Source organism: Lithobates pipiens, unplaced genomic scaffold, assembly GCF_037356315.1.
Source record: "Lithobates pipiens isolate NorthernLeopardFrog02 unplaced genomic scaffold, aLitPip1_a1.2 Scaffold_25, whole genome shotgun sequence".
Lineage (NCBI taxonomy): Eukaryota > Metazoa > Chordata > Amphibia > Anura > Ranidae > Lithobates > Lithobates pipiens.
Genome location: NW_027507787.1, coordinates 175,957,873 through 175,979,332, shown reverse-complemented (window position 1 = coordinate 175,979,332; position 21,460 = coordinate 175,957,873). Strand labels below are relative to the sequence as shown.

The following is a 21,460-nucleotide window of genomic DNA, read 5'->3' as shown; positions in this document are numbered from 1 at the left end:
AATGCTTGAAACTTCCAACAAAGTTGATAGGCAAGGTCCTCTAACCTGGACCATCTCCCCTGGACAGAATCTTATTCGAGGGCTGCTCCCCAGCCTAGAAGGCTGGCATCTGTTAACACCTTGCAGGATAAAGATTTTCCCTCCTGCTGGATAACCACCAATTTAGGGTCTGACCTATGTCGGGAGCCAAGCATATTGGAAACAAACAAGGCCTGAATCCTCTTTATTCCAGACCGACAGGATGGTGTCTCGAAGCAGACTTTGAATAAAACTCCACGTAAGGGACGGCCCTGTAGGAGGCCACCATTTCCACTAAAAATCTCCTGCAGCCGAATGAAGGAATTTTCCCTTATCCTGATAAGTTGAATTAGTCCTACAATGGAACTGATTCATGTCTGGGGTAAGAATACCTTCTTCTGTATGGTATCTATAACCAGCCCCCAAGTAACCTCCTTGATGGTTTTAAGGAGAATCTTCCTAGGCTGAGAATCCAACCTAGAGATTTCAGATATCTGCAGCTGAGATCAGACTCTGGATTTAGACCTGAGACTGAATGATCTATTAAAAGTAGATCTTCTAATAGGCTAGGACCGTTATGCTTTGAGCCCTTAACCTGGCTAAAGGAGGTGCCAGAATATTTCAGAACACTTGTGGTGCTGTGGCTAAGCCAAATGGCAGTGCCACGATTGAAAAAATAATTTTATATTTCAAACCGCAGAAATTTCTGGTAAGCGGGAAACTTTGGTACATGGAGATATGCTACTCCCCTCCTTGCAGGGTGGACACAGCCAATCGAATTATGAAAGGATCAGATGTTCAAGTGCTGATTCAGCTCTCCGAGATCTAGAATGGGTCTTTGTGACGGAACCGATCCCACACTCCGATTGAGTGCTTCCGTCTATATAGCGCTTCCCAAGTCCTGGAACACAAGTCCAATGGATCTGGCTATAGGAACCCCCAATAACTAGATGACACCATGACACCAGTCTTAGGAGGACATCAGGAATGACCTTTATTTGAGATTGCACACAAAATATATATACAGCGGGGTGACTAAAACCTAACCTAATTAGCATGAGCTAATTATCTAATCAACACTCAGACTAGTTTGACTGAAGGGATAAGACTTTTCGGCTCCTAGCTCACAATTCAATAAACATTACTATAAACATAAACAAAGGGTTAATTAGCACAAACAACAACGTTTGGAATGTCCTTACAAGCCAGACTAGACTCAACTCGACTTTACACAACAGACAGGTGTCTGGAGTTAATGACATTAGCATCTGACAGTGTGTGTCCCAACAGCATGAGACAACACACATCATGTATACATATATACAGCACTGAATCTGACTAGCACAGATTATAGTGGGGTTCTCATTCAGCCTGTTAAATATAGGGGTTATTCCTGCGCCTAATCAGGAAGGGGAATGGTTTTTAGTGCCGCTGCACACACTGAATACGGGGTACCTGAACCCCAAAGAATCAAGAAAGGTGAGAGAGTAGTGGTGCGCAGTACTAGCTCAGGAAATATTGGCCTACAAAGTCTGTAGATACCATAAATACAGGTATTTAGATGTTAGGTGTGTGGCCACCCAGACCAAAAGAGTAATGTATGGGGAGCTTAATATATATGTTCTATGAGGGAACGTGAGAAACCCTCGCCACTATCACATAATAGTGTTTGGGATGAATATTAGATGGATGGAGTAATGCGCAGAAAAGGAATATAGTGGTTAAAACCTAATAATTTCTGATGTGATTTTTAGGGTAAGCATAGGACTCTAAAATAGTAATACTAAACAGTAAATAGGTCCATATTTTCGTGTCTTACAACATCCCATAGGTAAAATCTATATATGAAAAATGTGATAGAGACTAATGCGATTTGTTGCAACTAATCCAATCGCATAAAAAGTGCTGGTGCTAAGTGATACAATAAGTGTGTTGCAATGTCTACTACACCATGAACAACAATGTATAAATACACAATTATTAACAAAAAGCAGTTTAGTGCAAAAAAAGAAAATAGCTAATTGTGGTTAGCGAAAAATCGCATAAAGTGCCAGTGTTAAACAAATTGGGTTGGATACGTGTGGGTGTCTCTCCACCCTATACTGAATAATAACTGCAGTGAAGTGAGATAAGGTCATGCAAAATTGACACAGAAGATAAATGAAAAACGCAACATTAAAAACGCATAAATAATATTAGTGTTGCAGGTGAAAAAACTCTCTAACAATAATGCAGGTAAATAGTGCTCAATAGTTAAAAACTATATGACATATCCATTCCACAATAACATGTGTTAGAATTGTGTCCATACAAAACATGTGCGACAACCAATAGCGATTATATCCAAAATCGCATATGGCAAAAAAAATGCATGCGGTGCTGGTGTTTAGTTCTATATGAACTATAGCGATCTGATCGGTGGTGGTGGTAGTGAAAGTATCCCACGTGGTCCTGTGTATTCGGGATATGGGTGTCCCCTTACCTTACAGCTGTAAGGTAACAGCATGTAACATATATATCCTCAGGATTCCTGGTGGTCTTTATCCCACGAGGTCTTGTTACTGTGTCCCCGTCTCCTGCCTATTCCGCTGTGTAGTCTCTTTAAATGGTTGCTCAGCGATGCCCAGTGTAGGGGAAGGGGTTGTTACAGGTTAAATTAGATGAGTTCAGTATGCAGTGAAAATCGCCAGTCCTGGAGTCTCATAAATGTCTTCCCTTTGCAGCCTGGGGCACTGGTGTGATCTTACAGGGATCCAGAAAATGCTGGGAACCAGGAGGCAGGAAACAAGAAGCAGCTGGTCGTGACTTCACAGGAACAGGAAGTGTGATTATTCACAGTGGAAAGGAATGGTAATGCATTTCAAAGCTACAGCTTCTTCATCAGACCATGACCATGACAGACAGACAGAAGTAGACAAACACCTGACTTGTGCGGCTATCCCTCCCTGTTAGGATCCTCCGAAGAGGAAAAATAAGTATCTTCCAATATTTGGGAAGATCTACCTGATCCCTAGCCTCCTGCACCTCAACAAAAGGGCCCAGTATACTAGATGGCAATCTGCTATGTTTAGTCCTACTATGGACAGACATCATAGCAATAATCTTTTAAATGATAGATGAGCCAAAGGTAGAACACTTCTGTCCGTGTGTATTTCATACAAACAGTTTTTTTCTTCTGACTGGCCGTATTTTTCTTTTTACCTCTCAGGGGAGGAAGACATTCTTTTGGAAGGGTTTTTAGTTTGTTGTATACCATTAACCCCTTAGAACCCTTAGAGGAGTTCCTGGTCCCTTTGTCACTCATAGTTTACAGTACAAAGCAGAGGCAGTACCAGTAAAAAAATGTTTCACTTGCTAGGCTATAGTACAGTACAATAACTGCTACTAATCCTAGCTATACAGTACAATGTTGTCAAAAGGGAAATGCCTGGGTCACCAAACCTGACTAGCAACCATCTGCTCTGTCCCTCCATCACCAGGCAGCAGCTTCTCTTGCAGAGCTCTAAACTACTTCCTACACATGTGGCCGGCATCTGACACTGCTTAGCCGTGCCCCTGCACAGAAACTGCCCCCCCTTCCTCTTTGAAACAGGGAAGTTGAATCTCCCGTGTGAGCGGCGGCATCACGGCGGGCGGGCGGGGGGGGGCGGTTTGCCAAAAAAAACGTCAGCGTCAATCTGGGGGCCCAAGAAGTGATCAGACCCCCCTTCATACCTGAGGGTCTGAGCTGGCTTGAACGGAGAGGAAAGTGGAGCTTCTGCTTTCCAGCCTAAGAATGGTGAGTACTCAATACAGCCTCCAGTGGTGACACACAGACATGACATGAAATGACAACACAATACATAGAAGGAGAGATTCCTGAGAAAATCTCCCCTACCTTATCTCACAGCAGGGTTTATCAGAGATAAAAAAAAAAAAAAACACAATCTTCGCCCTTCATGGTAGGCTCTGAGACCTTAAAAGGAAACCTTCAGGAACCGGGGGAACACTCAGGTTATCCCACAATCCTGGACCTGCGAGAAGACCCTGCCAGTAAACTTTTATTGGCCTTACTACCAAAAAGTACTGGATCCCAGGGCCCAGCTCTTAAAGCATTCGCAAGCAAAACCTTGTGTCTTCGGATGACAAGGCCCGGGTACCATTGATTTAGTCCATTACGGAGACATCAGAACGGATCCGGTCAGGATGGCTGGCTCTCATCAAAGGATTACTGCCCATGGAGCTCAGTACAACACATCCTTACACGTTCCCAACACCTTAAACACTGGCGAAAAAACGGAGGACTCCCAGTAGTGGGAGGGGATATATGGAGGAAGTTCACGCCTTAAGGGGCGTGCCAGTGTCCAGCACCCGGGTACCATTCATTTAGTCCATTACGGAGTCATCAGAACAGATCCGGTCAGGATGGCTGGCTTTCAAAGGATTACTGCCCGTGGAGCTCAGTACAACACATCCTTACACGTGCCCAACACTTTAGACACTGGCAAAAAAAAAACTGAGGACTCCCAGTAGTGGGAGGGGATATATGGGGGAAGTTCATATGGGGGAAGTTCACGCCTTAAGGGGCGTGCCAGTGTCCAGCACCTGATGGTCCGATATAACCCCACATAGTTATTACTATGTGTCCCCTGATGTAAGAAAAGAAAAGTTTTCCCTATCGTTCTACTTTAAAGGTGGAATGGACAGGCTAAAAGTCTGCTCACCTGTAGGAAAATGTCAAAGAAATTCAGGCTCTACACGTCTGAGGCTTGCCTTCAAAACAAATTTAATAAGATCCTTCTTACACAAACAGTCATCTCAAATATTTTGTTCATTGCTTTGTGTCTATAGGTAGCCTCACTTACTGTACCAAAGATTTAAGCTACAAGGACAACAAGTGTGGGGGGAGGGGGTACTCTACTCAATGGGAGCACAGCAATAACCTCATGATAGAGGTTCTAACTTCTATACTTCAAAGAGTTTATTTCAAGAATTCTATTTTAGGAACTGACATTGATTGTAAGTCCTTCAGAAAACGCTGACAGCCGTAATAACACCAAAGAAAAATCTAATAAACTTAATTATACCAACACCTAACATACCTTGGACTACAGAAACTAATAAACTCCCAGGAGTAACGAAGTCATTTAGATTAGAATTCTCTTAAAGCAGAATTAAACTGTATCTGAGCAACACAAACCGAAAATGCTAGTTAATCAATTTCAATATCAGCATTTCTAGTCACGGTAATCTTGAGTAAGGACTGCAGATAAATTATGCAGTACTCACTTCTTGAAATCCACCTGCCCCTAAAAGTGACATCATACGTTCATTTAAAAAAAAAAAAGAAAAATAAAAAATAAACATGTCATACTTAAATGCTCTGTGCAGAGGTTTTGCACAAAGCAATACCAATCCTCCACTTTTTGGGTCCTTTGTCGGCACTCCAGGCTACTCTTCTTCAGCCAGTGGCTCCAATAGCAGGATGCTTGCTCTGGGGGCATTGGTGCGTTCTCGCTCATGAGCCTCACTCTATGCATCCATAAACTACACAGAGCCGTGGCTCCACCTCACCCCGGGTCTCTCCTCCTTGGCTCATTGGCTGAGATGGACAGTAGCAGGTGCCAAGGGCTCCTGCCGCTGTCTCAGCCAATGAGGAATAAGAGACCAGAGATGAGCTGCATATCCTTGGCTTGAGAAGGGGCTTAGGTGAGTATTAGGGGGGCTGCTGCACACAGAAGGTCTTTTAACCTTCATGGATAGAATACAGGATGGTAAAGAAACCTGGAGCCTTTAAAACCACTTTAGGATTTAAGATACTTAATGTTGAAAGAAAGATCAAAGCTCTGCCTTAAAGCAGAGTTCCACCCAAAAGTGGAGCTTCCAATTTAAGGACTCCTCACTCCCTCACATTTGGCATGTCATTTCTTTTGGGGGGGTGGTACCCAGGTACCCAGCTCCCACTTAGGCCTACTTCCTGACCCAAGATGCTGCCCTACTGGTGATACAATCATGTAAATCCTGGTGCTTGCACAGCAGACTTTAAATTCCTGTCTGTGTATTCGCATAGCTTCCAACTGTCCCTGATTTCGAGGGATTGTCTCTGATTCGGAAAAAGATTCCCTCTGTCCCCGCTTTCATCCTCATTTGTCCTTTATTTTAGTCCAATCTATATAGTTGTATATAAAATATACTTTTTATCCTTAAAAAAAAAGTGTTTCCCAGTGCTAAACCTTTCAGCCAATTACTAAACTACTGCATCTGTAAATTTCAAAAACCAGAATAAAAAATTATCAGTGGTAAAAAAAAAAAATAGCACTTACGTGTTTAACCAATAATTTTTGTGTATAGTTCTCCTTTAGGGGGCGTAGCAGGGTGTGTCCTATACCTACATAGTTTTGCTAATGGGTGTCCCTCGTTCCCATTTCAAAAAGTTGGGAGGTATGTATATGGTAGCCTAACACATACCAGCCCCATGCTTCAATCTCACACTTTGTTCCTATGAACAGTCCGAGTGGAGAGAAGACAGTTTACTGCCCACAGGATGGCTTTATTCTCACATATTACATATCTTACACAGTCCCATGACTGAAGCCTAAATTACTGCTTTTGCTGTACATATTATTTTTGTAATGCTTTGTAAACCAGACTGTTGCTGTTTTATGACATGCAAGGAATGCATTCATGCAGACTTATAAAATGGCTGATTGTTCCACTTTAAGTCTTTATCTTTCCATACGGTTTTGACTGTGGGAATAGTTGGAAGAACTTTATGGCTCTGTCACAACACCACAAAGCCACATTTCTTCATCTCCACATGATTAAGCTTAATGTACATGGGACCTTTTTACACCATGCTCTCCAGAACGATTTAACTTGACAGAAAGTAACCCACGTTTAAACAGTCCGCTTTGCCGTGTCTGCATGCCGCATTTAGAAAAAAACTGTTTTTTTTTTCGAAAATAGCCAAAAATGAAAACTGTAAACAAAAACAAAGGCTCAACGCAAGTTACCGCGTTTGGCATCTGAAACATTGGAAACATCAGCGTCTGAACTCTTTTTCAAAGAGAACTAATTTCTTCAAAGAAAAGCCTATAAACGCAACAGCCTAAAAACGACATTAAACAAACATGTGTACATGTACACATAAGATAACATTGGATGAGTTCAGGGGCAGTTGAAAAAAAAGCATCCAACTTCCATTTACCAGCAGCAGTGTACATGAGGCCTTATAATAAGGAATGCAGAGATGGTAGCCCTTGCATAGCTGCTATCATTATAATCATATTAATGACTATTTGTTCTCCTGACATCTTTTGGGAAAAAGGGGTAATGGGTATGACTAGCCTACATTCACATAAGCAACACATGCACTCAAGCGATTGCCACCCCTTACTAAGCAAGATACATAAAAGAGGAAATGATACTGAACAGTGAAGCATGCAGTGACCACTATTACTATTTGCCTTTTTTGAAGTGAGAGATGGGGACAGAATGATAAACAATAGAAGCAGAGCTAAACAAGGAAAATAATACTCTTTACCGCATCTTTCATTTCTGCTGTCAGTTTTCAGCTCCCTTTCTCATTGCAGTAATGCTGCAGAGTAAATATCTTTCTTTCAATAGGCTTGCAACTGGAAAGTCAGAGATGGTAGAAGATGCAAGATTATTTCCCTACCTCACTGTAGTTAGTCACTGGTATGCTCCACTACTGGAGCAATCAATGATTACTACATATTTATGCATCACAAAGTGATCCTTCTGCATTCTATATCAATGACCACTCAGAAAATTAGCACCAGAATGGGAAGGGAGAGAATTTACAAGACAGGAGAAAAGTAATCTGAAAATCAGCCTCCTATCATACCTCACAGTGAGAATGATAATGTATGCAGCTGGTGGTAACTAGACAAGTCAGCCTGCATTTTCTACTGATGAGCATGGTAAGGTTGGCACCAGAATAGGACTAGAGAAAATATGCAGGACAAGAGAATACCTCATCATTTAAAAAAATCTGTATATAGCAATTTTGTTTCAAAAATCATAATATCCTCCTTTTAAGAACCTTCCTAAATTTTAATAATGATAATATAAAAAATATAATAATTTTAGGATACTCTGTATAGTAATTTGATAGCTTGGTTAATATCAGACAAAGTTCTTAGCTAGCCTCTAGAAATGCAACATGAAAGAATTTCAAGTTCAATGTGTATTAAAAGGTCTTGCTATCATTTGCCTCTCTGAAAGCCCTTTACTCGCTACCTGCACACGTGTTTTTTTTTTTTTTTTAACATGCAGCTACGTCATGCAGTTAGCGCTGAGGGTGACATGCATGAATGACGTTTATCCCCCACACCTATCTTTTATAAAATTCAAATGGCAGATAGCTCTAAAGCAGGCATGTCCAAAGTCCGGCCCGCGGGCCAGTTGCGGCCCGCGGTCCGGTTTTGAACGGCCCGCCTGGTCTTTCTCAATTTATTGTGCTGCGGGATCAGGGCTGTCAGATCAGCCGATCCCCAGCACTGTGAGAAGCTCCGTGAGCTTCAAAAGTGAAAGTAAAGTGCAGAGGATTGTGCTGTGCTCTCTGCTTCCCTCTACAGTGCAGTACCCGGCTGAATGAGGAAGCTGCAAAGGTACTGTACTATGCTACAACTAGATTAGTGTTAAAAAGGCCTTTATTCATGTGTGTATGTATGTGTATGCATGTGTCTGTATTTGTGTGCATGTATGTCTGTATGTGTGTGTGTGTATGTGCACATGTGTCTGTATGTGTGTGTGTGCACATGTGTCTGTGTGTGTGCACATGTGTCTGTGTGTGTGCACATGTGTCTATGTGTGTGCACATGTGTCTGTGTGTGTGCACATGTGTCTGTGTGTGTGCACATGTGTCTGTATGTGTGTGTGCACATGTGTCTGTATGTGTGCACATGTGTCTGTATGTGTGTGTGTGTGTGCACATGTGTCTATGTGTGTGCACATGTGTCTGTATGTGTGTGTGTGTGTGCACATGTGTCTGTATGTGTGTGTGTGTGTGCACATGTGTCTGTATGTGTGTGTGTGTGCACATGTGTCTGTATGTGTGTGTGCACATGTGTCTGTATGTGTGTGTGTGCACATGTGTCTGTATGTGTGTGTGTGCACATGTGTCTGTATGTGTGTGTGTGCACATGTGTCTATGTGTGTGCACATGTGCCTGTATGTGTGTGTGCACATGTGTCTGTATGTATGTGTGTGTGTGCACATGTGTCTGTATTTATGTGTGTGTGCACATGTGTCTGTATGTGTGTGTGTGTGCACATGTGTCTGTATGTATGTGTGTGTGTGTGTGTGTGTGTGTGCACATGTGTCTGTATGTGTGTGTGTGCACATGTGTCTGTATGTGTGTGTGTGCACATGTGTCTGTATGTGTGTGTGTGTGTGTGCACATGTGTCTGTATGTGTGTGTGTGTGTGCACATGTGTCTGTATGTGTGTGTGTGTGTGCACATGTGTCTGTATGTGTGTGTGTGTGTGCGCACATGTGTCTGTGTGTGTGTGTGTGTGTGTGTGTGCACATGTGTCTGTGTGTGTTTTTTTTTTTATTGCACTGCACCAAAAGCACCCTACATTTTCCAATGTGTGGGGTACCATTAAGAATTAACGGTGCCCCCTAAAGTGCAGAGCATTCGTCTGTGTGTTGGGAACGAGTGCGACAAAGGCAAGAGAATTCTTGTTGGGCTGTGTATTAGTGCTCGGATGGACACGCTTAGACCGAATTTTCAATGGTTCAAAGAATGTCAGGCAAAATGGTCGGCCCTCAGGCATGTTCACGTCATCAAATCCGGCCCACTTTGAAAAAAGTTTGGACACCCCTGCTCTAAAGGTTTCATTTCATAGTGCTGCAATATGCTTTTGTATGAATTCCAAAAAAGCACCCCAGTGAGGCAACATCACCCTGGGAGAGAGATCTGGGACCATTGACGAGCGACCAATGGGAGTAAACGTATCAGGCTGTGACAACACGCTCTATTGACGTGGCCTAAAAGTTGTCCCAAATGTATATTTTGCTGCACTCTCTCCTTACACTCCCTTACAGTTAAATTAGATGGGATATAATGCAGAGCCTTATTGTCACAGGTGTAAAAGGGGTCATGGAGACTTAAAGTGGATGTAAACCCTCTGCTATAACCAGTGAAGTCAACAGCCTCAGATGACACATGGAGATGAAACAAATCTCCCTACATAGGTTTTACATCTTTATCTGCTGTCTTTCCCTTTTTATATTCTTTAGAAAGTACACATTGTGTTAGACATAGCTCTTCCTGTTTCTGCAGTGGGAGGGGAGTCTGGGCATACACTGTGTGATAGCTGATTGGAGTAAAGGCACACACCCCCACTCCACATAGGCAAAGGAATGAAGAAACTTGCAGAGCTGTGCTGTGAATAGACCAGCTCTCTGCTAATCTATTTATAGCACCCTCCCAGACACAAATTTTCAGCTGCTTTTTGCTCCTGTGTTGGACAGCTTGTCAGAGGTTATAATAATGATAACAGAAGAACGGAGCAGCAGAAAGATACAGGATTTAGTGGAGAGAGATAAGTGAACACTACAGATATGTGTCCAGGTCAGATTGCATGAATGGGATTTACATCCACTTTAATTCACCTATTATGGCATGCTCCAAACTGCATCTTTCTTGGAAGCAGGTAGTAGACACACTAAATATGGTATTGAAGGTGAAAACTCTGATGGATCCCAAGTGTTGTATACTGAACATATTGAAAGAGGTGGTTGAGGAGGAACATCCGAGGGTAGCCTTAGGCAGGGCACTCTCATGCCCCTGGGCTAAATTTATTAGGGTTGAAGTCACCAGACCTTCCCACGCATAAGGCTTGGGTATCCTCCGTAGGCAACTTGTTACTCTTAGAAAGCTACATTTTAAACACGCAGGAGCTACTCTGGCAAATTCGAAAAAGTGTGGGGAAGGTGGTTGGATACTCCTGGACTCAGCCCTAGAGAACTTGTCTATCAGTGAATATTTAACTGTCCGAGTAGACCCTAAAGGGGTGGTTCTGTGTTTAAGAAAGTTAGGGCCGGTTGACACTGGGGGCGATGCGAGGCGACACGACTTGCCTCGCCGCGACCTGACAAGTTGCCCCCGTTCTGTACAATGGAACCGTTCTGAGAGGAGCGACTCGAGTCGCTCCGACTCAGAAAAAAGGTTCCTGTACTACTTTTGGGCGACCTCGGGGCGACTTGCATTGACTTCTATACAGAAGTCATTTGCAAGTCGCCGCTGAGGTCGCGCCGTGGCAAGTCGGTGTCGCCTCGCATCGCCCCCTGTGTGAACCGGCCCTTACTCTAGTTAGAAAGACTGAGACGCGGGCTACGTGGATTGGTTACAAAGTCATGCTATGTTAACTAAACATTGGAGTGGAATATGTTAATATTTACATAACTTTAAATGTTGTCGTTCATTTGTAGAATGCCACAATTTTAAACAAACATTTGAAATAAACATTTTCCAGATTCAAAAAAAAAAAAAAAAGTGTATTAAAGAGAACTATAGGTTGTTGTTTTTTTCTGGATTCTTACTTAGCTAGGTGGATGTAGTATTGGTCAGATGCTACATCTGTCCCCCGGCGCCTCTGCACTAAGAACCGAGCAATTGATCACCCGGTTCTCACAGCTTCATGAGCAGAGAGCTGGCGTCAGTCAGCAGCTCTCTGCTCTGCCCCCTCCTCACTCATTGAAGCGCTGGGCTGTGGAGGGGGTAGAGCATGTGGCTAAGGGTCTCAGCGGCTTGCTGAGAGCCTGCGTCGGGTGTCGGTCCAGGGATCTGGCGGATCCCAACTCCGTGGTCCTGATGACTAGGAGACTGGACCGATTTCTGTGACGTCAGCAGAGAGTGGACTTCAAAACTGCAAAACGAACTGCACTCCTATGATCCATAGGAGAAGTACAGCCAAACAAGCTTTGGCTGTACTTCTCCTTTAAAGAGTGTGTAAACCCAATATTTCATATTCCTGGTATGTGCCTGCTTTACCATGTACTTGTATGAAAAAAAATTCGGCTCCCCTTGTATTGCTTCCTTTGTGTGAAATCCTGTTGCTGCCAGTCTCCCTGCTTTCCTATTAAAAACTGACTACACTAAGCAGGAGAGCACAGCATGGTCAGTTCTCCAGCTTTGCTGACAACTCAGTCTGCTCTCCTACAATGATCAGACCCTGCACAGCCTTTCAATGGGAGATTCAGTGTGCTCCTGTTTCTCCCCCTCCCCCAGTTCTTATGCAGCAGAGAACAGAGGATATTTACTTATAAACTTACTTACAAAGAAGGGGAAAAAAAAGGTGTACGTCATTTTTTTTTTTGATATATCTATACACACATTTTATTTCTATTTTAAACAGAATGGGCCCATAAAAAGCTTCACAAGTCTCAAGTCTCAATTAGTGAAATGGTGTCCACCTGTGTGCAATCTAAGTGTCACATGAGCTGTCATTACATATACACATCTTTTTGAAAGGCCCCAGAGGCTGCAACACCTAAGCAAGGGTCAACACTAACCAAACAATGTCATGAAGACCAAGGAACTCTCAAAACAAGTAAGGGACAATGTTGTTGAGAAGTACAAGTCAGGGTTAGGTTATAAAAAAATATCCAAATCTTTGATGATCCCTAGGAGCACCATCAAATCTATCATAACCAAATGGAAAGAACATGGCACAACAGCAAACCTGCCAAGAGAAGGCCGCACACCAAAACTCATGGACCGGGCAAGGAGGGCATTAATCAGAGAGGCAGCACAGAGTCCTAAGGTAACCCTGGAGGAGCTGCAGAGTTCCACAGCAGAGACTGGAGTATCTGTACATAGGATGACAATAAGCCATACACTCCATAGAGTTGGGCTTTATGGCAGAGTGGCCAGATGAAAGCCATTACTTTCAGCAAAAAACAAAATAGTTTGCTTCACAATAAAAAAAAAAAAAAAAAATCTTCAAAGCTGTGGGCATGTTTTAGAAATTAAATGATGCAAATCCTCAAACAATCCTTGTTAATTCCAGGTTGTGAGGCAAAACACGAAAGATGCCAAGGGAGTTGAATACTTTTGTAAGGCACTGTGTAGACCTCGTGTGCGTCTAGGAGTTTCCTGAGGTAGATGGCCCAAAGAATTGTATAAACTGACACTGAATCCTCCCTTTGGGATATTTATTTGAAAAGACAAGTACCACAGCTTCTCAATGAAGGGTAGAGGGTAAGGAAGTGCAAAAGATAGGAAGTCTCTCACTATAGAAATGCAGAGAACTACCGTTCACAACTGGATTATCACAGGTACTGGATAGACCTCCTCTCACTAGGCCTAGCAGCCAATAGAGTGTTTACGTAAAGCTAAGTAAAGCAAAGTAAACCAGGACCAAACAAACAAAGATCTTCTGGACCGGAACCCAGAAGCACGTGAAGTCAGTACCTTAAATACCCTCTCCCAGAATGCACAGCAGGATGACACTCCCACTGGGCTGGTTCCGAGAAAGAATGGCACTCAATAAGCCTAGCCAAGCTGCTTTCTCACACTTGCCAGGGGAGACAGCGACACCTGTGGCCAAGGAGAACCCAGTGCAATCCAGCTAGACTGGTACTGAAACCATAATTTGACATAACTCTAAAACCCAACTGTGGTTTTAGAAACATTAAATTTAAAAAAAAAAACACGCATATTGCGTGCTCGTCAGGAGCCGACGCTACACACATATGGCCCCGGACTGTGGATGCCGCTCCCCCATCCATGCACATGGCCCCTTTCAAGATGCCGGACGCATGGATTCCTATGGCGGGGGTGGTACCTTTTGAAGCACCCGGTTAGAGCCAGAAGCTCTAATAGGCGTCAAAATAGGGTGGGCTTGGGGTGCAGAGAGTGCAATTGTGTGAAGATAGCGAATGAATGTTTGCTATTTTCACACTAACCTTCCTCCCCGCCAATCAAGAGGCAGGGTGTCAGACCCCCTTCCTGATTGGCCAAAGTGCCAGGTCACCCTACTGGATGCCTGGCGCTTAGGAAGAGGAGCAGACTAAGCAGAGGAGACACACGTTGGAGTGGAGGTCGCCGCTGCTCTGGTGCACTCACTGAGAGGAGGAGCTGATGCCTAGCGGTAAGTGCCTGGGGTGGTCTGTCAAAGCCACACGGGGGGGGGGGGAATTTGGGGGTGATGCCAGAGACACAAGCCCTGTGCGGGGGGGGGGGGAGGGTGGGTGTGCACAGTGGCTGCATATGATGGGCACAAGCGGCTGCATTTGATGGGCATAAGTGGCTGCGTAAGACGGGCACAAATGGTTGCATATGACGGGCACAGTGAGGCTGCAATTGATTGGGGGGGGGTCGGAATTTTTCAGTTTGTGTGCGCCCCCACCACCACTGATTATATCTATACATAAACATACACACCCCTCACATTTTTGTAAATATTTTAATATGCCTTTTCATGTGACAATACTGAAGAAATTACACTTTGCTACAATGTAAATTAGTGACTGTACAGCTTGTATAGCAGTGTAAATTTGTTGCCCCCTCAAAATAACTGAACACACAGCCATTAATGTCTAAACCACTGGCAACAAAAGTGAGTACAGCCCTAAGAGAAAATGTCCAAATTGGGCATTAGCCATTTTCCCTCCCTGTGTCATGTGACTCGTTAGTGTTACAAGGTCTCAGGTGTGTTATCGCTCTCACGCTCTCATACTTGTCATTGAAGGTGCAACATGGCAACTCATGGCAAAGAACGCTGAGGTTCTGAAAAAAAGATTTGTTGCTCTACATAAAGATGAAAAACTCATAAAAACTTTGTTTGGGCAGAACGGACTCCAATGACATAAAAGGTATAGGGAAAAGTGGAAAGGAAATACACAGCCCACTGTGCAAGTACAAAAAGTCTAATTTTATTGTATTAAAAACACATAAATGGAATAGCCAATGATAAAAACTGAATCATTCACAAAGTGCTAATCATACTGTGATAAAAACTCAATGTCCACCATTCTTGCCCCTATCCAGTGACAGCAATTATATATAGTATCAGAGGTTCACTCGAAGTGTAGCGCTTTAAGGACACCACCACTCGCTTTAATCTATTTCAGGGCTGGTTTTGCCCTAGCAGTTCCCTCGCAGGGGTATTCAGTATTTCAGTCCTGCTAACAAAGTAAATGATTTTCAGCACTCCTGGCTTGTAAACGCAGCTCTCCAGCTCAGGCCTTACACTTTAGGGCCTTATTCTGTCTCCCGCAGACCAGAAGCTCAGCACCTCCATAAATACAGCAAGTAGCCTCATGCTACACTGGCTCTCACCTCTCTCTCCTAAGTGAAGCCCTACTGATTCCCATGCCCAGACCTCCTGTCTGCAGATTGGAGTCGTCTCCAACTGGGAGCCTAGAGCCTTGGTCTGATGATTATTTAAAGCCCAGAACACAGCTGACCCATTAATGAACTGGCTGTTTATTAGACCTGGATCCTGGCAGGGTACCACCCTGCTACAAATTATATATATATATATATATATATATATATATATATATATATATATATATATAGCAAGGAATATGAAAGTGCAATATCTTAAATCCTGAGCAGCAATAACAACTTGAAACATACAAATTGCCTACATGTGAATATGATGAATAAGTTGGCTCCCAACGGGAAATGGATCCTAGGAAAATCAGACCTGGATCCTGGGAAAGAGGCACGCTGGCAAATTGTGGTGAATGATGTGAATAGGGAAAGGAGATGACACCCTGGGTCAACAGTGGTCTAGAGGAGGTGTATGGAATGCAAAACAATGTCCTGTAACCTCTCTCTCACTGTTGCAAACCATAATTTGATATCCCGTTGGGAGCCAACTTAGCTCCACATCCTATTCACATGCATGCAATTTCTATGTTTCAAGTTACTATTGCTGCTCAGGATTGCAGATATTGTACTTTATATATTACTGTCACTGGATAGGGGCAAGAATGGTAGACATTGAGTTTTTATCCCAGTATGATTGACACGTTGTGAATGATTCAGTTTTTATCACTGGCATTCCATTTATGTGTTTTTGATAGAGTGGGCTTTTTGTACTTGGAGTGGGCTGTGTATTTTCTTTCCCCTTTTCCGTATCCCAGTTATGTCATTGGAGTCAGTTGAGCCCAAACAGGGTTTTTATTATGAGTTTTTGATGATATGATACAGAGAGCTCCCACTCCAATCCTTTACCCCCTCTTTCCTCTTTCTGTCGTTTCAAGCGTATAGGGGTTTATTCATACATTTACAGATGTATTCATTAACTGGCATTAGCAGGGTTTTGCACTTTAAGGGATCCATATTTTTACTCTACATAAAGATGGCCTAGGCTATAAGAAGATTGCCAAGACCATGATACTGAGCTGCAGCATGGTGGCCAAGACCATACAGTGGTTTAACAGGACAGGTTCCACTCAGAACAGGCCTCGCCATGGTCGAACAAAGGGGTTGAGTGCACATGCGCAGCATCATATCCAGAGGTTGTCTTTGGGAAATAAACGTATGAGTGCTGCCAGCATTGCTGCAGAGGTTGAAGGGGTGGGGGGGTCAGTCTGTCAGTGCTCAGACCATACGCCACACACTGCATCAAACTGGTCTGCATGGCTGTTGTCTCTGAAGGAAACCTCTTCTAAAGATGATGCAAAAGAAAGCCCGCAGTTTACTGAAGACAAGCAGACTAAGGACATGGATTACTGGAATAATGTCCTGTGATCTGATGAGACCAAGAAAAATTTATTTGGTTCAGATTGTGCCAAGCGTGTGTGGCGCCAAGCAGGGGAGGAGTACAAAGACAAGTGTGTCTTGCCTACAGTCAAGCATGGTGGTTGGAGTGTCATGTTCTGCTGCCAGCACTGGGGAACTACAGTTCATTAAGGGAACCATGAATGCCAACATGTACTGTGGCATACTGAAGCAGAGCTTGATGCCCTCCCTTCAGAGACTGGGCCACAGGACAGTATTCCAAGACGATAACGACCTAAACACACCTCCAAGACAACCACTGCCTTGATAAAGAAGCTGAGGGTAAAGGTGATGGACTGGCCAAGCATCTTTCCAGACCTAACCCTATTGAGCATCTGTGAGGCATCCTCAAACATAAGGTGGAAGAGAGCAAGGTCTCTAACATCCACCAGCTCCGTGATGTCGCCAGGAAAGCGTGGAAGAGGACTCCAGTGGCAACCTGTGAAGCTCTGATCAACTCCATGCCCAAGAGGGTTAAGGCAGCGCTGGAAAATAATGGCGGACATACAAAATATTGATACTTTGGGCCCAATCTGGACATTTTCACTTAGTTCACTTAGGGGTGTACTCACTTTTGTTACCAGCGGTTTAGGCATTAATGGCTGTGAGTTATTTTGAGGGAACAGCAAATTTACACTGTTATAGAAGCTGTACACTCACTACTTTACATTGTAGCAAAGTGTAATTTCTTCAGTGTTGTCACATGAAAAGAGATAACAAAAATATTTACAAAAATGTGAAGGGTGTATTCACTTTTGTGAGATAGTGTGTGTATATGTATATGTATATATATATATATATATATATATATATATATATATATATATATATATATATATATATATATATATATATATATATATATACACACACACACACACACACACTGTCATGGTCGGTCCCGAGTCCCAGCAGCCCGTGGAAGACTTACCCACAATGTTGGTCCGTTGAGCGCTGATAGGTCTTCCCGGGCGCGCGTTAGCGCGAACGGACGCACGCGGGTGCGAGCAGGTACGATCGGGCGCACGCGGGTGCGCAGGGTTGCAAACGTGCGCACGCGGGTGCGCGGGGTCACGGTCGGTTGCACGGTTTGACGTGGGCGCGAACGGACGTGCCGTGCGACCGCCCTTGGCGCCCAGAAGGCTTCTTAAGTGATTCATTCTAGTGGCCCGTTGCTGTCCTGTCTACAGCGTTCCTGAGAGTTGCCTCTGATTACCTGATTGTTCCTGTCTCTGATCTACTTCGGCTTGTTCCTGATTATCCTGCCTGCTGCCAGCCCTGACCTTCGGACCTCCTGACTATTCTTCTGCCTTCTCCTTCGGTACCTCTGCTGCCAGCCCGTTGACGACCCGGCTTGTGTTTACCCCGCTTCTGCCTGCTGTTCCAGTCCGTGTTTTGTGACCACCGCTGCCTGCCGCTTGCCTGTCAGCCCTTCCGGTGTGCCCACCTGCTTGCTGCCAGCTGCTGACCTCCAGCCGTTCCAGAGTCACCTGTCTTCATCCACTGCTGTCTGACGCCAGTTCCTGGACCAGGCCCACCTACACGGACTTGGCACTTGTGCCCTCTGCCCTCCAGAACCCCTGTTCTCACTCCCAGGGGGTCTCGAGCCAGAGGCTTACGAGAGGCCGCTCCCTGCACTCCGGGCTCTCACCACCAGGTACGTGACACACACACACATACATACATACATACATACACACTCTCCTACAGACTGCAGCCATTCCTTTTCGGATGGAGGATCTGGAGACTTCCAGTGCCATAGAAGAACTCTCCAGGCTTGAAATAAGGCCCTGGCTACTGCATCTGTATTGTGGGCTGGCAATTGGAGATCATCTAGGATTCCCAACAAATAGCTGCTTCACTTTAATAATCAACAATCTTCACCAAGCAAGATCAGATTTAGCCACAGTGAATCCAATATGATCTGATATGCTGTATTTTGCTATACACTGGTTCAGTCCACAAAGTGGCCTAATGTTTATGTAATATGTACACTTTAATGCAGGGATCTCAAACTGGTGGCCCACCAGCTGTTGCCAAACCACAAGTCCCATAATGCCTCTGCCTGTGGGAGCCATGCTTGTAACTGTCAGCCTTGCAATGCCTCACGGAACTTGTAGTTTTGAAAACAGCTGGAGGACTGCCAGTTTGAGACCCCTGCTTTAAAGTGTTAGTAAACCCAGGAGCCTGCATTCACTATATCTGGTCTCCCACAGAAACGCAATTATTTGAGTAAATATAAACTGCTAAATACCTTTTCTCATCAGAAGTATATAGCAGTCTTGTGACTTCTATCAGTGTCTGGTTAAAGCTGTCGTTAAATGCTTGGTTAAAATTTTCATTCTCCTCTGAATGTCCTATGAGCCTGTAGGACCCCCTGACCCTCTGGGCAGCGCTGATTGGCCCTGTGCTGATCACATGCCCCCTCCCAAGAAAAAAAAAAAAACTCTCTAGCAATACACACCAAACTGAGCATGTACAGAGGGACTCCAAAGGCTAAGTCTTATCAGGAGATGGATTGGGGACAGTAAAAGAAGGGGAGGATTAGAGAAGACAGGATCAAACCGCCTTTTTACACAATGTGGAGGATTAACCCCTTAGGTTCCACAGTGAATATAACAAGCATACTTTACTACATACATAGACTGACTTTACTGTTGCGGCTTTGGTAACACTTTAAAAACATGGTTTTGTCAGCACCATCTAAGTGAATAATCACCAATGTCTTTAAGGACATTTAAATTGTGAGTTACATCTTTGTTCTTCTACCCACACATATTTCAAGTGACTGCCTATGTGTTGTAGGAAATAAAAGAGAAATGTAATTAGTCCTCTTGGCAGTCATGAGTTTGGACAATGCAAACTGATCTGTCAATGCTACTTTTGGCAGTAGCGGATATGTGTAAATCTGCAGGACCTGGGTGGCATTCGCTCTGGCTGCTGTTTGGTAGGATATGAAGGGCATCCAGCTAGATGAAGCCAGGGACTAAGTCCTATGGGTCTGCAGAGAGGCACAGTACACAGAAAGATTCTCTCACATCTTCATGCTGCAGTACAACACTGCAGCAAACCAGGATCAGCTGCCTCAATGCTGGCACAGTATTCATAATACCCTGAGGCCCCACAAACCTTCCATGAGTTCAGTGTGACAAAGTCCTGCGTAATGAACTCTCACACATTTACTAGGGCTGCTATTCATATAACCTTTGAAATAACCCTGTTATGCTGGCAGATATGCAAATAGCTGCTTTGTCACCTGTTATTATGAAATATTTTGACAGTGACAGCACAGTCAGCAGCCACAATGTTTATACACAGCCATACACTAATTGCACCTTTTTGCTTATTAAATAGCTTGGGAGGGGAAGGGATTTTTGGATGTATTATTTGTGTTTTGCATAAATAATGGCATTTCATTGGAATGTAAAAGCATGCAGTAATATACACAGAATACAGCAGCATTCCATTACAGCTTCCTTAATATTTAGAACTTAAAAATAACCTAAGCCCTAGAGTTTTCCACTGACATTACTCATCATGAACTATGCATGCTATGAGAGGAAGCTTGCATACTTGTTTAATAGGGTGTATGCTCATCTGTCAATAACAACACCCAACATGAAGGTGCAAAGTAGCAATAAAAAAATAAAGCTTTTGTATCATGGTTAGATGGCTAATGACAGGTGGTGATGTATATGCACCACCTAATAAAACCTGTTTTTTTTCTTCTTATGTTACAACAAAAAAACTATAAAAACACCTAAGAGACTCCTGTCTCTGGCAGATCACCTATAATGCTTTGCACAGCTAATGGAAAAAATTCCCTACTGATAAATAGCAAGTGGACCCCTCAATATAGCAGGCAGTGGTCAATATGTCATCAACCACTTCATTATCTCCCACAACAAACTCGCCTGCCTGCTCAAGGTCAAGTCCCATCATTCATCAGCCACAGCCTGGTGGGCTTTATAATCGGGCAACCGGTAACTTTTACATATAACACCGATCTAGAAAGATCACCTCCGACCAGCTCTAAGCAGATGACCAGAACAGATTACCCACTAATTAAATTCAACGTATTGCCAGTGAAAATTGATTTTTAACATGCATTAGATCGCGGTGATTGGTTATAGTTACCTTTTTGTGACCACTTTTAAAGATCGATAAAAGAATGCTATGTGTCCTTCTTTCGCTTTGCTTACTGCTGGCGAACGACCGATCGCCAAGAGCACTTTGACAACTGGAAGGCAAGTGCGCAGGCGCTCGTAGAGGCTCCTGGGGGATGTAGTCTTTGCAGACACAAGCGCATGACAGCGAGGGTAGCTTTCCAGAACTGCAGTAAACGCGCTGAGCCTGCCTACCGCACATCAGCTGATACATTGCGCAACCAGCACTTGTACGGGGCAGGCTGAGGAGACAATGACACACTCACATGTCCATCAATAGCAAGGGGCAGATACACAGCAAACCTACTCCTGTTTTATTTATTTATATATATATATATATATATATATATATATATATATATATATAAAATGACAAGATGATCTGACTACAATACATCATGTGATGATGAGCACACATTGATCATCTGCAGCAGCACAGCAATCTAATGTGAGCCGATAATAAAACACAATGAATAATACATGTTGTATATACACATGGCTCTGGTATCATGCCCGACAAAGAAAC

At 43.7% G+C, this 21,460-nt stretch overlaps 1 protein-coding gene across 3 annotated transcripts in view; it reads right to left on the bottom strand.

Annotated features, from left to right (window-relative positions):
• The window catches only part of CPEB3 (cytoplasmic polyadenylation element binding protein 3), a 208,854-nt gene extending 187,798 nt beyond the window's left edge, over nt 1-21,056 (bottom strand). For 2 of the 3 annotated variants that reach the window (XM_077455224.1, XM_077455225.1), the window contains exon 1: nt 20,906-21,019. The gene's annotated coding sequence lies outside the window, so the exon portion shown is untranslated. Of the gene's footprint in view, nt 1-20,905 lie in introns of all 3 variants that reach the window. The other variant, XM_077455226.1, reaches the window with a different exon arrangement.
• Between the last annotated feature and the right edge of the window lie 404 nt (nt 21,057-21,460).